The sequence below is a fragment of the Pygocentrus nattereri genome, chromosome 12 (assembly GCF_015220715.1).
Source record: "Pygocentrus nattereri isolate fPygNat1 chromosome 12, fPygNat1.pri, whole genome shotgun sequence".
In the NCBI taxonomy this organism is placed as follows: Eukaryota; Metazoa; Chordata; class Actinopteri; order Characiformes; family Serrasalmidae; genus Pygocentrus; species Pygocentrus nattereri.
The window spans coordinates 34,381,173-34,398,672 of record NC_051222.1 but is presented as its reverse complement, the minus strand read 5'-3'; the positions used below and the strand labels follow the sequence as shown (position 1 = coordinate 34,398,672).

The window sequence follows — 17,500 nt, the reverse complement described above, 5'->3', positions numbered from 1 at the left end:
AAACTCTAGCGTGGTACCGTGATCGGATGCCGCCTGTGCAGCAAGTCCATTCGTGGAATTTCCTCACTACTAAATATTCCACAGTCGACTGTCAGTGGGATTATAACAAAGTGGAAGCGATTGGGAACGACAGCAGCTCAGCCACGAAGTGGTCGGCCACGTAAAATGACAGAGGAGTTGGGCTCGGCCCCTTAGTTCCAGCGAAAGGAACTCTTAAAGCTTCAGCACCAAGAGATTTTGGACAATTTCATGCTCCCAACTTTGTGGGAACAGTTTGGGGACGGCCCCTTCCTGTTCCGACATGACAGTGCACCAGTGCACAAAGCAGGTCCATAAAGACGTGGATGAGCCAGTTTGGTGTGGAAGAGCTTGACTGGCCTGCACAGAGTCCTGACCTCAACCCCATAGAACACCTTTGGGATGAATTAGAGCGGAGACTGTGAGCCAGGCCTTCTCGTCCAATATCAGTGTCTGACCTCACAAACGCTTCTGGAAGAACGGTCAAAAATTCCCATAAACACACTCCTGATGAATACTTTTGGAAATACAAAATATATATATACTGAATTTATTAAACTACACTCTCAAAAATGGTTCTTCAAGCATTCTCTATGGAACCATGAACACTCAATGAGCCCCTTTTTTCTTGGGTCATAAAAATGTTCCTTTAGATTGATGAAGAATGTTTTGTAGAACGTTCTGTACAGTGCCCTTCTTAAAAAGGGATCTACTATTGTTACAACCCTAACCCTACTTCTCTGGTATTATATAGAGCCCTTTTTGCTATGAGTGCATTTATCTCTGATGTGTTTGTTTTTTTTTTGACAGCAAAGGAGAGAGTGCATCTCCGTCTCTACCTCCACTGACTCACAGTGACCACACAGCCTCTCTTCTATGGGCAGCCAGGTTTTATCTGACTGCCCCCTCTGTGGCCAGACTGTGGTCACTCACCCTGCATTTGGTCAGGTTGTGCCTCTCTGATACGGGGGCCAATATGTAGTTCTCTCTCATGGTTCGATGGCTTTATGGATAGTTCTGTTGTCTTATCTTCCAGATAAGAAATTTGTGCTTGATTGGTTGTTGAATGTGAATTTGTCTATCAGACGGGCTCTGACCTCTAAAGCTGTTCGATGGTAGCGGATGTGTGAACTCTAAGGCCAGCTGGCCCAGAGGGCTCTTTTCAGTGTTCAGCTTCTAGGCTTGGAGCGCTTTAAATAAGAGTGTATGAGGAGAACCTGCTGCCAGACGCATCCAGGATTTTAGTGCTCTTTTATGGATATGTAGTGCCAATGGGAAACATGCATTGTTTGGTGAATGTCATTGCACTTTTGATTTAGAATTCTGCATGTAGGGCCTCTACTGGATGCACATCCCAGCTGGCATACATATATATGTATATATAAGCTAACCGGTCAAAACATTAGTCGCCTGTGACTGAAACGTACCTAATAGTGAAAATGCTTCAATGAGCTTGAATAACAGCTTCAGTTTGATTCAACATGGACTGGACAAGTGTCTAGATGTAGGCAACATCAATGTTTAGCCACTCTTGCATCAAAGAATTGTTCAATTATGTCAAACTTCGCGGATGCCTTCCCTGGCATCTTACTTGTTGTTCTAGGTTTCAGCAAGTCCCACAGATTTTCACGAGGATTCAGATCTGGGTATTTTGCAGGCCAGTTGACATGTGTGAATGCTCCTGATTGTACATCGTTTGCAGACCTGTGAATGTGAGAAGTGTCATCTTATAATGCAGGGATAAGAATGTTATGTTCCCAAAACCTGGTGGTCTAGCAGCCCAGTGTAAGCACTGTGGTTCAAACTTACTGTCGCCTGAACCAAAGGAGCAATTTCTGCATAATTAAAACACCACCAGAATATCACAGAGCTCCTCCAGCTTGAACTACATATTGAACAGTCCTCAAAGGCTTCCTGAGGTCCATGATGAACACGACGCTGAGCATCATTCATATACAGGCAGAACAGATTCATCTGACCAGATAACATGTTTCCAGTCATGAACAATCTCTTCATGCCTCTTCATCCACTGTAACTGGGCAACTCTATGAGCAGAAGTGAGCAAAGGTCTCTTGCATGTCATTGTGCTCCATACGTTCACGCTAAGCAGTTCCCTGCAAACGACCTGCGTTGACTTCTAGAAATGATACTTGCTTGATGGAAATTTCCTGTAGGCTGGGATTTTTTGCCACTGCTGGTCAATCCACTTGACTGTATGCTACGATACACCTACAAATTCAGCTACTTCCTTCACACTAGGGCCTTTGACACACCCAAATGCAAGGACTCCTTTTTGCCAATCACTAACATCTGCTTTGCAACCCATTTTCCACACATCTCATGAGACATTCCCTCCACTGTACCATCTTTTCTCAATCTATGAATCCTGTCGCACACCCTGCAGGTATTTTTTATATCTTTTCTGAACTGTTGCATAGTAAAGCCAGTAGTAAACCAGTGTCCTATTAATATAATTGAATGCATAGCTGTACAGTAGAGGGCAGAGGTGAGCATTAGACACGGTTTTCAGATTTGTCCTCTAGGATAGCTGCTGCAAACATCAGCAACTTTACACACCCACACACACACACACACACACACACACACACACACACACACACACACACACAGCAGAATAGTGAAGGGGGGTGGCAGTGTTATGGTCACATAATGTGATTTCCCATATCAGATTTCTGTCCTTTTCAAAGAGCACCATAAATTAGATAAATGAGAGTAGGAGTGCAGCAGCATTCTGGACTGAAGAATGAGGCGTTTTAATGCAAGCCTGGCCTCATATTTCATCTGGCTCTAACAAAGCCTGAACAATGACAGGTTTAGGATCAGCGGGGATCAGCTTTGGGCATCAGCTCTCTACACTACAAATGTATTAACCCAAGACATTTGGCTACTTTAAAACTTAGACTTTATGAATGTAAAAAAAAAAAACTGTTCTGCTTACTAACGAAGTTAAGTTGGCTTACTCACTAACTCATATTATAACAGTAAGTAATATTAGAATGTAATAGCATAATCAGTTCATTTCATTATGTCATTAAAGCCAAAACAAGTAATCCTGTAAAATGTTCTGCTCATGTTAAAAAATTTGCTCATGTTACTTGATTCCATTAACAGAGCTTCATTTTCCAGTTTATGTACGATTGGCAGTAATTATGTTGATATGATATATTAATGTGGAAATAATGCACACATTTATTAACTTGTTTAAGGTAAATACAACAGCACTGTAAATACAATTGCACTGTATTTACCTTACTCAGGGTTATAAACACATATATTTGCATGTGTTTAGTTAAGTGTCCAAATTTCACATTCAGTTTTATAAGTAGTGAATTGTACAACAGACCCAATGCAGTTTTCCAGGAATGTAGGTGTGGACCCCTAATGAGCATCACTGAGTTATACAGTGTGAGTAAAAGCCTTTAAAAAGCATGAGGAACAACAACAGAGAAGAACCAAGACTAAAATGAGTAACTTTCTGAGACGTGAGGAGGAAAAACAGAGAAGTACCAAGACTCAAAAGGTGAACCTTTCTGAGAGCATGAGGAAGAACTACAGAGAAGAACCAAGGCTCAAAATAAGAAACTCCATAAGAGCATGAGGGAGAACAACAGAGGAGAACCAAGACTCAAAATAAGAAACTCCATAAGAGCATGAGGAAGAACAACAGAAGAGAACCAAAAATCAAAAGGAAAAACTATCTGAGAACATAAGGAAGAACAACAGAAGAGAACCAAGTGTCAAAAGGAGAAACTTTCTGAGAACATGAGGGAGAACAACAGAGGAGAACATGAGGAAGAACATGAGGAAGAACAACACAAAGCAACTAAGAATCAAAAAACAAACTCATTCAGAACATGCAAAACAATCACTGAGAGGAAGCAAGACTCAGAAGGAGAAATTCCCTAAGAGAATGAAGAAAAACAGAGAAGAACCAAGGCTCAAAGGGAGAAACCTTCTGAGAGTATGAGGAAGAGACACTGAAAGGGAGTAAGACTCAAAAGAAAGACTTCGCTAAGGAAACAACCACTGAGAGAAAGCAAGACTTAAAAGGAGAAAGTCATTGAAATGTATGACAAAAATGAGAATGATGAGAACTGTAATGAGAGAGATGAAACAAGCAGAGGCACACAGGCTTGCATGTGAAGGTGACGAGGAGACACTGGACTCAGTGGACATGTAGCCTGTATCACCTTTCTGCTGAGGGCTGCCAAATTTTCTCTCTGCCTCCCACACAGCTGCACTCGTGTTACTATTCCTGCCATGGTGTTTGCTCATTTTCTCTTTCTCAGTTCAGTTCAGTTCAGTTCACAGTTTCTCAGATGTGCACGATACTGTCATAATCATCACTCTGACTGATTCATACTAATTCAAACAACCACACCACACGACCTTAATGAGAGTTATGAATCAAATCAAAATCAAATCACGTTTACTGTATATATATATACTCAATATACATATTATTATTCAATGGTTTTTGCATATATAGAGTACTATGCGAAAATCTTAGGCACCCAAGACACATTTTCATAATCTATTTATTTCTTTTCTAGATTCTAGATGTGTGACCAATGACTGTTAAAAGCCTTTACTTCTAAGAGTTCCTAGACTCCTTTTGGCGGGCTCAGTTCTCCGTTCAGGCTGTTCTAATTGTACTATTAACTCATTAAACATCAGAACTTTATAGGGCTGAGTTTGGAACCTTGATGCATGCCATCAATGTGCGCGGTAACATAATGGCTTGTGGACTAGACCAGGGAGGGGTGCATCTTTGGTCCTGGAGGATCAGTGACACCTGCATGGTGTTTTACCTACTCAGTCACACCTGATTGCACTTACCTGTGAGGACACCAGCCCTCCAGGACCAGAGTTGCGTACCGTTGCACAACACTTGTAGAAGGTTGTAAGTAGCACCTGGTACCATATTCAGGTTGATTCAAATGAATCTTAAGTTAATAGTATTTATGGATATTTTTTATTTCCGATTTAACATTGTTTGAAACGTGTAGTGTGTGGTCAGTCGAGTGATCCAGGTGCAAGCCATTCTGAATCTGTTTAATCTGACTGAATTTGGTAGGAAAAAATTATGGAATTCGACCCAAGACGACAACATACACAAAGGTCTCTGAAATATTAGGGATCCAATTTGTCTCTGCTTTTACGGATTTATATTTTAGGCAATTGTCACTGTTTTTAAATGGATATTTCTGGTACTGTTTGGACATTTTCCCTTTTTTGCATGGGTATTTCATTTTGTGCCATTGTGCTGAAGTACACATCTCCTAGAAATGTTTTTTTTTTGTTTGTTTGGAAAAGCAAGCGACAATAATTCCAGCAGTGAGTCTAATTGTGTTTTCTGAGTTTTTATATGTATTGTTGATGATGGTGAATTTCTCAGACATCAGGTCAGGTATTCATAACCCTTTCATGCAATACCTTTCTGTGTAGGTTGAGCAAAAGAAACAGCGTAGTCCACATTCAGCCTGAGACTCTCCGAATGCAGCAAAGCATCAGAGAGCATCTCCGAAGAAAAGCATTCACTGTCCGCTGCAGCATTAGATTAAAATCCAGTTTGGACCGTCTGTGGCTATTCTGGGAGGAAGGACACAACCACACACAAATGACTGAATAATATCAGTGAGTGACAGGGAGTGCATTTCAAGGACATCAATTAGAAAATCAGTATGCATCGCTTTCCTTTACACCAGGGGTCTCAAAACTACCGGCCCAAATGTGGCCTGCGAGACCGCTTCCGTTTTTCTGCAGCTAAATATTGAAATCTGATGGGAGTATTAGCTTCATGCATCAGACCCTGTGTCTAATTACCCAGCATGACCTCTATAAAATCAGCTTAGATTGATAACAAAGCACAAACAGAGCAATGCTTGCAAGAAGAGTCATTCAAACAGCACAGATGCTGCAGAGTGAGCAGGTCTAACTAACTTAACTATTGCACTCATTTAAGCCAATGCATTGTGGATTTATTCATGACACACTGTGTCAGAATTAAGAGATGAACAGGATTATCAAACAGATCCACTGCAACACAGAATTAACCACTTGTGTTGTAACGCTTCACTCTTAATAACTTCACTCACATTCAGCTTGAATGATACTGCTATAACAGTAAAAGTCACATATAATTGTATTGTGTTAGTCCTGTACAGCAGTGTATGTAATGTATTGAACACAACAACTATTACTAATGTTACTACTAGCTCTGCTATTTCTAATTATACCTCTACTACTACTGCTACTATTACTATTACTTCCTCTACTATCACTACTACAACTACTACTGCTACTATCACTATTACTTCGTCTACTATCACTACTACAACTACTACTGCTACTATCACTATTACTTCCTCTACTATCACTACCACAACTAATACTGCTACTATCACTATTACTTCCTCTACTATCACTACTACAACTACTACTGCTACTATCACTATTACTTCCTCTACTATCACTACTACAACTACTACTGCTACTATCACTATTACTTCCTCTACTATCACTACTACTACTACTGATACTATCACTATTACTTCCTCTACTATCACTACTACAACTACTACTGCTACTATCACTATTACTTCCTCTACTATCACTACTACAACTACCACTGTTACTATCACTATTACTTCCTCTACTATCACTACTACAACTACTATTGATACTATCACTATTACTTCCTCTACTATCACTACTACAACTACTACTGCTACTATCACTATTACTTCCTCAACTATCACTACTACAACTACTACTGCTACTATCACTATTACTTCCTCTACTATCACTACTACAACTACTACTGCTACTATCACTATTACTTCCTCTACTATCACTACTACAACTACTACTGCTACTATCACTATTACTTCCTCTACTATCACTACTACTACTACTGATACTATCACTATTACTTCCTCTACTATCACTACTACAACTACTACTGCTACTATCACTATTACTTCCTCAACTATCACTACTACAACTACTACTGCTACTATCACTATTACTTCCTCTACTATCACTACTACAACTACTACTGCTACTATCACTATTACTTCCTCTACTATCACTACTACAACTACTACTGCTACTATCACTATTACTTCCTCTACTATCACTACTACTACTACTGATACTATCACTATTACTTCCTCTACTATCACTACTACAACTACTACTGATACTATCACTATTACTTCCTCTACTATCACTACTACAACTACTACTGCTACTATCACTATTACTTCCTCTACTATCACTACTACTACTACTGATACTATCACTATTACTTCCTCTACTATCACTACTACTACTACTACTACTGCTACTATCACTATTACTTCCTCTACTATCACTACTACTACTACTGCTACTATCACTATTACTTCCTCTACTATCACTACTACAACTACTACTGATACTATCACTATTACTTCCTCTACTATCACTACTACAACTACTACTGCTACTATCACTATTACTTCCTCTACTATCACTACCACAACTACTACTGCTACTATCACTATTACTTCCTCTACTATCACTACTACTACTACTGCTACTATCACTATTACTTCCTCTACTATCACTACTACAACTACTACTGCTACTATCACTATTACTTCCTCAACTATCACTACTACAACTACTACTGCTACTATCACTATTACTTCCTCTACTATCACTACTACAACTACTACTGCTACTATCACTATTACTTCCTCTACTATCACTACTACAACTACTACTGCTACTATCACTATTACTTCCTCTACTATCACTACTACTACTACTGATACTATCACTATTACTTCCTCTACTATCACTACTACAACTACTACTGATACTATCACTATTACTTCCTCTACTATCACTACTACAACTACTACTGCTACTATCACTATTACTTCCTCTACTATCACTACTACTACTACTGATACTATCACTATTACTTCCTCTACTATCACTACTACTACTACTACTACTGCTACTATCACTATTACTTCCTCTACTATCACTACTACTACTACTGCTACTATCACTATTACTTCCTCTACTATCACTACTACAACTACTACTGATACTATCACTATTACTTCCTCTACTATCACTACTACAACTACTACTGCTACTATCACTATTACTTCCTCTACTATCACTACCACAACTACTACTGCTACTATCACTATTACTTCCTCTACTATCACTACAACTACTACTGCTACTATCATTATTACTTCCTCTACTATCACTACTACAACTACTACTGCTGCTACTACTGCTACTATTATTACTACTACATCTACTACTACTACTACTACTACTACTACTGCTGCTACTACTACTACTATTACTACTATATCTACTACTATTGCTGCTGCTACTATTACTACTACATCTACTACTACTACTATTGATGCTACTACTACTATTATTACTACTACATCTACTACTACTGCTGCTGCTACTATTACTATTATTACTACTACATCTACTACTACTGCTACTACTATTACTATTATTACTACTATATCTACTACTACTGCTGCTGCTACTATTACTATTATTACTACTACATCTACTACTACTACTATTGCTGCTACTACTACTATTATTACTACTATATCTACTACTACTGCTGCTGCTACTATTACTATTATTACTACTACATCTACTACTACTACTATTGCTGCTACTACTACTATTATTACTACTATATCTACTACTACTGCTGCTGCTACTATTACTATTATTACTACTACATCTACTACTACTGCTGATACTACTGTTATTACTACTATATCTACTACTAATGCTGCTGCTACTATTATTATTATTACTACTACATCTACTACTACTACTGCTGCTGCCACTATTACTATTATTACTACTACATCTACTACTACTGCTACTACTACTACTATTATTACTACTACATCTACTACTTCTACTAACACTACCACACTATATTATATATATATATATATATATATACATATATATAAGCCCCTAGGCCTGCAGACTGCTTCTACAGACATTAGTGAAAGAATGGGTCGCTCTCAGGAGCTCAGTGAATTCCAGCGTGGTACCGTGATCGGACGGCACCTATTTAACAAGTCCAGTCGTGAAATTTCCTCACTACTAAATATTCCACAGTCAACTGTCAGTGGGATTATAACAAAGTGGAAGTGATTGGGAACGACAGCAACTCAGCCACGAAGTGATAGGCCACGTAAAATGAGAGCGCGTGGTCAGCGGGTGGTGATGCACAGGCACATAGAGGTTGCCAACCTACAAACTTTATGTGACCTTCAGATCAGCTCAAGAACAGCATAGAGAGCTTCATGGAATGGAGTGACGCTTCTCCATCTGGTAATCCGGTGGATGAGTCTGGGTTTGGCTGTTGCCGGGAGAACGGTACTTGTCTGACTACACTGTGCCAAGTGTAAAGTTTGGTGGAGGGGGGATTATGGTGTGGGGTTGTTTTTCAGGAGTTGGGCTCGGCCCCTTAGTTCCAGTGACAAGAACTCTTAATGCTTCAGTATCAAGAGATTTGGGACAATTTCATGCTCCCAACTTTGTGGGAACAGTTTAAGAACAGCCTCTTCCTGTTCCAACATGACTGAGCAACAGCGCACAAAGCAGGTCCATAAAGACATGGATGAGCAAGTTTGGTGGAAGAATTTGACTGGCCTGCACAGAATCCTGACCTCAACCCGATAGAACACCTTTGGGATGAATTAGAGTGGAAACTGTGAGCCATGCCTTCTCGTCCAACATCAGTGTCTGACCTCACAAATGCACTTCTGGAAGAACAGCCAAAAATTCCCATAAACACACTCCTAACCCTTGTGGAGAGCCTTGCCAGAAGAGTTGAAGCTGTTATAGCTGCAAAGGGTGAGCTGACATCATATTAAACCCTATGGATTGAGAATGGGATGTCACTCAAGTTCATATGCATGTGAAAGCAGAAATCTAGTGTATATTTACTAGTACTATTAGTTCTTCTACAACTACTGCTATTCTTGCTGCTACCAGTACTACTAATATTACCTCCTACATTCCACTACATATTACCACTACATTCATATTACCACCTAATATTAACACTACATTCACCACCACTGCTACTAACACCTCTACTGCTATTACTGCTGCTGCTGCTACTTAAACTTCTACTATTATTACTCTTTATGCTATTAATGCTACAACTACCTCCACTACTACTACTATTACCAATACTACTACTTCTAATAACTTGAGTTCTAACAGTTCTACTGCTACTATTACTACAAGTACTACTACTACTCCTACTACTACTGCTAATAACTCTACTTGCACCAGTTCTACTACTATTAATATCATTACTACTATTACTACTACTACTACTACTACTAGTACTACTACTACTACCCTTACTACTACTTCTAATACCTCTACTTCAACCAGTTCTACTACTTCTGCTACTACTACTACTACTATTACTATTACTACCTTACTACTAATTCTAATACCTCTATTTCTATCAGTTCCACTACTACTATTACTACCTTTACTACTACTTCTAATACCTCTATTTCTATCAGTTCCACTACTACTATTACTACCTTTACTACTACTTCTAATACCTCTATTTCTATCAGTTCCACTACTACTATTACTACCTTTACTACTACTTCTAATACCTCTATTTCTACCAGTTCTACTACTACAACTACTACCAGCACTACTACTACTGTAGTTTTGTGATAAGTAATCGATCATATTGCAGTCATCCATGTGAAAACCTAGGATGTAATTCCTCATTTGATCAAATGCACCATGCAACGTTAAGTGTCCTTGGACAAGACTCCCAACTCTGCATTTACCTACCACTGTGGCATGGCTAGATGAGTGACTCTGGATAAGTAGATGGATGAGCAACTAAAAATTATTACTAGTAGCAGCAGTAGTCATAGTTTTTGCTAGTTTTTTTGTAATTTCATCTTTTATCTCTGTTCATCTGTGTGAAACACAACCACAAGCACATAAGCTTAATCACTGCAGTGTACAACAGTTTCACCTAAATGTCATATTTTCATATTCATCCTGATTTCTCAGTTATATGATGAGAAAAAAAAAACAACAAAAAAAAAAAAACACATTTTCCCACAGATTACACACTTCAGATGATGAGTCAGTGGTAATATCTTCTTCACACCGAGATGAACTATTGTTTTTGCAGCAAATGTGTAATAACTGCTGTCACAGCAGCAGTACAATAATAACTCATGTTCTATAAGGCTTTGATGAGCCAGGGAAGAAAACAAACATGGGTGTTGCAAGCAGAACAGAAGCACAATGCCTCCATTCACTTTTCTACAGATGATTTCTCATGTGCAAAGATGTAATGTCATGTTTTGGAAACCGATCAAGTAAATAAAAGTCAGTTCAGCTACAGAACCAAATCTTCACAGTTAATGCATTGAAGTGCTATCTATTGCCATGGATGTCAACTGACCATTTTTCAAAATGTAGAGAAAGTGTGAGAACTAAAATTTACAAAGTTTATGCCTGGCATTAGAGGATATTCAACTATAGCTCAACCAGCCAATCAAAAGACTTTAACAAAACGGAAAACTCCCCAAATGAGCTCTTCAGATGCTTTAGCCTCGGATGTGATTCCTGCTGTCACTGTGCTACAGAGACTGTTGTTGAAAGATGCAGAGGAGGAGCAGAGATCAAAACTATGAAACATTCTTTACAGCTGTATGGAAGTGCTTTTCTGATGTGGAACAAAACCTACTCTTCACCACTGCAGCGCTACTCGCTCTAAGGTAACTAATGTAGCATAGCTAGCTAATGCATTTTTAAATCAGCTAAATTTTACTGGTTTACTGTGAAGGGACATTGCACTCATTCAAAAAACTGCATGCTAAAAAAAATAACATAAAATCAGTTGGAAAAATGGTATCACTTCATCGCTAGTATTTATTATGCACATCAGAGCAGAGAGATGGAGACACATACAGAGTTCAGACAGTGTATCAATGTAGAGATGCTGACTCCAGAAGACTTTCAGTCTCTGAAGACAAAAGAGGAGACGAGTGAGAGAGAGAGAGAGAGAGAGAGAGAGAGAGAGAGAGAGAGAGAGAGAGAGAGAGATTCATATGTGCATGTGGATGAGTGTGTTCAGCATGTGTGTGAGTCATGGTGTGATCAGAGTTCTGTCTGTAATCATCACAAACATCTAACCAAGCCAGAATATCTCACTAGTATGAATAAACCAAAAATTCAGCCACTGAATAATTTCAGCCAAACATGGCCGTTTCAGTTTTGGGCCCAAAAGAGAAAGCAAAAAAGTTTTGACCAAAAAAAAAAAAATTTAAAATCAAAATCTCAGCCATTTTAATACAAATACATACTGAAAATAGACATTAACACCCTGTTTTTGGAGGAGTGTGAAAATATCCTGGCAGATTTCTTTGAAAAAAATGGTGTGATCCACTATTTTAGCCTAAAAAGTGTTTTGAACGAATGTTTCTATTAGGGATCCGTGTGAAAACACGAGTACTTAGTTAACCGTTTGAGATGCCAACATTCAAATACTAAAATCAAAATCTGTAAAACGCTTAAGTCCTTATTATATCTGTGAGTAAATATGCTATACTTTGTTACACCTTTAACACAAGTGCCTAAACATGGACCCGTAGCCACAGACTGTTTAAGCTTGGGAAGGCAGAGATAGTCTAGCGTTTATCGCTTCCTCCGAGACCTGTGAAACCAGCCACAGCTTTTTTACAAACTGCCGCTCACGCAACGTCATGGGACAGGCGAAGGCGCTCGGAGGAAAGCGCCAACCTCCAGATCTGTTATGTCAACTAACAGACACCTGCACTGCCTAGTATCGCATTGAGTGATGGGGGGAGAAGGGGGCCCATCCTACCCACCCGTGTCCAGAGAGAATGAGGCCAATTGCGCTCTCTTGGACTCCCGGCTACGGACGGCCGTAGCATCACCAGGGTTCGAACTCGCAACCAGCTGATGAGAGAGCCAATGATTAGATGGTTGCGCCACTCGGGAGCCTACTATAAGAATTGTTGAAGGTAATAGAAGTACATTGTCAGAAAGAAAGTAATGCACGAAAGTAATACATCGTTTTTTTATGAAGGCACAAGCAGTGAGTTCATTTACATGCGCTCAATAATCTGATCCAATGTAATGGCTTTGAGTTTGATGTTCAGCTGTGTACCTTAAATAGGTATACTTTTACAAATATAATAGCAATGAGATATGGTGCAATCAGGATTCCTAACCGAAGATGTGCTTTTGAAGGTACCACTCCAGTGGCAATTTACGACCTTTTTCTGAATGTGTATGGAGAAAGAACAAAACTAGAGGAAGAACTTGAACCCATTTGTAATGTGAGCTCAACCCGAGTCTGACAATTATTTGAGAATCTGATGCAAATAGTCCGGTTCCATCAGATTTGGATGAGCGTTTCAAACTCTAGCACCCACACAGGGAGAAAACAAACAGTAAAGTCACACAAAATGCTCCCAGTCTGCTTTCAGAAGAAAAATGAGCAAACTAGAGCACGCTCGCGAAAGCTGTGTGTGTGTGTGTGTGTGTGTGTGTGTGTGTGTAAGAGCGCGTGGGCGTACTAGTGTGTGAGAGCGCTCTTCGTGTCCAGAAATAGCTGTGTGGGTTGAGTCATGGTGCTGAGTGTCAGGGTGGAACTGAGTAATGAGTGACCACTCACTCTGCTCATCAACACTGCTCACCTTTCAGAAAATGTCACTGTGTTTTGTTTTTTTTATTAACGGTTTATCACTCTGGAGCAGAGAGGGGCTTCTTTACTTCTGAGGGTCACAGCATTGGAGTAGGGTGAAGTCCCCTCAGATGCCCTAATACACATGATTCAGCTGTTCTAAGCTGAGCTGCTGGGCTGAAACTGGCAGATTTAGACCGGGGAAAGCTCAAAACTGTGCTAACTCATATCAAGCCAACTGCAGCTGTCCACCCCTGCACTGCAACAGCCATAGCCAACAAAAGAACAGAGCGGTCTTCAAAGACACACGTAAGCTGTCAATTCAAACAAATGTACCACCAGGGCTTAACAGTTTCCGTCTTTACCCCAAATGTAGTTGATTCTTTGGTTTTCCACTGGAGCTATGAGGCTAATGTAGCTAACACACAATGGACGCTTACAACCCACCAATTAGCAGGTCAAATTAAACACTCAGTTGCCTCGAACTGCGTCGAGTTGCCAAGTCATCTCAAATAGACTTGCTTATGTGGCGTGTTTTTACGGTATCTGTAAAAAAACGGACAAAAGCTAAAAGATTTAACTTTTAGATTTAGGATTTTTATCTTCTAGATCTACAGCCCAACTTCTATTTAAATGCTATAAAAACACAACGTGAGGCAGAGATGGGGACTTGAATCAGTGACTCAGATTTGAGTCATACTTGAGTCACATGTTGACACGTCGCACATCCTTGCAGATCTGACTGTCCAAGGGAGTGGACTCCAATTCCCATAACCTTCTGGGGGAACATGTGACTGTGATGTCACATCATTCCATCTATCTGCCTCACCTGACTACTGACTTGCCTCATCTGTTTCTTTCATCATGTTTAGTTACTCTACAAGCCTGGGCTTTAGCTTAGTTCAGTGTGAGGTTTTGATTCTTTCACAGAGCTACTGAGCTTCTCCACGTTTTAGTTGACTTTCTGTGCATCTTCTTTGCCTTCCTTTGTCTGCTCCCGATTTGGATATTGTTTGCCTGGACCTTATGTTTGTCAGCTGCTGTATTTGGCTTGTTTTGGATCTGACATTCGCCTGTTTTTTGACCAGTGAAGCCTCACTTGTTTATTTTAACCACAGGGGACTGACTAATTCTGTGTCACTACAACTTAAGATTTCTGAAATATGAGCCTGAGAAAAGAAAGAACTGAGCAAGACTGAATAAATTAGGACCACCAACTGTGAAATAACCATGCATCTGCATGACCACCTACAAGTAAATTTGTTGGACCTTCTGGCATTTTTGCTACAGTCATAGTTTTTCTCCATGCTTTACGAGGTTTCTGTTCATAACCTCTTATAGATATTTGAATATAAAATCAAAAGAGAAAAATAAAAACCCGAAATTCATGAAGATCCACGAGCCTGCAACGAACTACCCATCCACAGGACCACCTGCACGTAAATTGGTATAACCTTTCATTTCCATAACCTTTTGGACCCTCTGGAATTTCTGGTATGGTCCTGAGTAACACCATGCTGTTCTCCCAAAGCTTACAGTGGCATTGACAACCATTCAGAAGGAAGGCCAGAGCTACATGCAGTAAAAGGCAGTGTTTCCTTTAAACACTCAGGGTTTTTCTTTAATTTAAGGTGTTTAGATTGATTTACTTCACTGCATCACGGTGCAGCTAATAATGATACTTAACCAAAATTCTTGAGTAAAGACTTGAAACTCACAACCCAGAAACTGGAGACTCAACTCGGACTTGCATGAAGTGACCTGTGATCATCCTTGACATGAAGTACACTCTTTAAAAAGATGGTACTTCAAAGGATTTTTAAAGCAATGGTTCCATAATGTACCATGAACTCTCAAAGAACCATTTGTCTGGCTAAATAGTTGTTTGCATGGTGAAATGTTTCTTCAGCTTGATGGAGAACGTATTGTGTAAGGTACTATATAACACCAAACAAAGTTTGGCAAAGTTGACAGCTTAACAACAGAAGAACCCTTTTTGGTGCTATAATTACCATTTCGTATACAACAGTTTAGCAAATTCTAAACTGAGTAAAATTACCCCAAATGTAGCCAATCGGCCAAGACACGTTAGGCATCTGAAGTTTGGTTGGAGCTATGGAGCTAATGTCGCTAGCATGTAAGGCAAGCTTATGAATTAGAAAGATGCTAACTGCATAACTAAATCATCACACACTTGGCCCAAACCGTGTTAAGCACTCTCTAATAGATGTAATTATGATACTGCATGACATACTGTTATCTGTAAACATGGATTATATCAACTTGGTGCAAGTTGTAATATTTTGTGAGGTCACAAAGGAACCCTTTAGCAACTCAAGGCCTTTCTCACAGTGGCTAATGTTAGTGTTCATGAGCCCACCATCAGGAGAGCACTGAACAACATTGGTGTGCATGGTAGGGTTACAAGGAGAAGCTGATTACATGGACCAGAAGCCAGAAGGCTACTGGAACCATGTTTTGTGGACAGATGAGACCAAAATAGATCTTTTTGTCAGCTGCGTTATGTTTGGAGAAATGGAAACACTGCATTCCAGCATAAAAAAGTTTATCCCATCTGGGAAACATGGTGGTGGTAGTATCATAGTTTGGGCCTGTGGGTCAGGGTCAGGATGAGTTACCATCATTGATAGAACAATGAACTCTGAATTATACCAGCAAATCCTAAAGGATAATGGCAGGACATCTGTCCGTGAGCTGAAACTCAAGAGAATCGTTCTACCAAAGACTGGTTAAAGAAGAATAAAGTCAAAGTCCTGACCTTAATCCTGTAGAAATGTTGTGAAAGACCTGAAGGAGCAGTTCAAGGGAGGAAACCTATCAACATAATAGAGCTGAAGCTGTTTTGTATGGAGGGGCTAAAACTCCACCAGGCCGCTGCGCTGGACTAATCAACTGTTACCGGCTATGTTTAGTCGCAGGTACAGCTGCACAGTGGGGTCACAGCAGATACTGAAAACTAAGGTTCACACACTTTTACCATCACAGATCTGAAATATTAGATCATTTCCCTCAAGAAATAAACGTTTCGTAGTGCAGTGGGTGGCGTGGTTGCCTCACAGTAAGAAGGGCCTGGGCTTGATTCCCCAGCTGGAAGACTGTGTGGAGTTTGCATGTTCTCCCTGTGTCTATGTGGGTTTCCTCTGGGTTCTCCGGTTTCCTCGCACAGTCCATGACATGCAGTCGGGCCAATTGGACATGCTGGATTGCCCCTAGGTGTGAGTGAATGTGTCTGTCTGTCTGTCTGCCCTGCGATGGACTGGTGACCTGTCTAGCATTTATCCTGCCTTCTATCCGATGACTGCTGCTATACGCTCCAGTTCCCCCCATGACCCAGAAGGATAAGCGGCTTAGTGTGTGTGTGCATGTGTGTTTCATATGGTTCTCTGTGTCTCCAGTTAAGACTTGTGCGAAAAATCTGATGAGGTTTTAGGTCAGAAATCTAGAAATTCTAAAGGGTTCACAATTTGTACCACTGCATATCACAGAACTTTTTCAGCAGTCAGTGCAGAAGGAGAACTCACGTTTTTCTTATTCAGCACCAGAACCTCTTACAATGAAACACTAACGTTAAGCACCTCCATGACTTAATAGTTATGTTAGAGTTGCAGCTCCCAAAATCTAAAGAAGCAAACTTGAAACACCAAGTAAGTCTTGGCTGATCGACTA

At 39.9% G+C, this 17,500-nt stretch overlaps 1 protein-coding gene and 1 pseudogene across 3 annotated transcripts in view; both read right to left on the bottom strand.

Annotated features, from left to right (window-relative positions):
* The window catches only part of epn3b (epsin 3b), a 43,376-nt gene that overhangs the window by 25,238 nt on the left and 638 nt on the right, over positions 1 to 17,500 (bottom strand). Inside the window, exon 1 of one of the 3 annotated variants that reach the window (XM_037543865.1) lies at positions 5,476 to 5,536. The exons of the other annotated variants lie outside the window; for them this stretch is intronic. The gene's annotated coding sequence lies outside the window, so the exon portion shown is untranslated. Of the gene's footprint in view, positions 1 to 5,475; positions 5,537 to 17,500 lie in introns of those variants that run through there. 3 annotated transcript variants of the gene reach the window in all.
* LOC119264676 lies at positions 3,978 to 8,724 on the bottom strand (annotated as a pseudogene).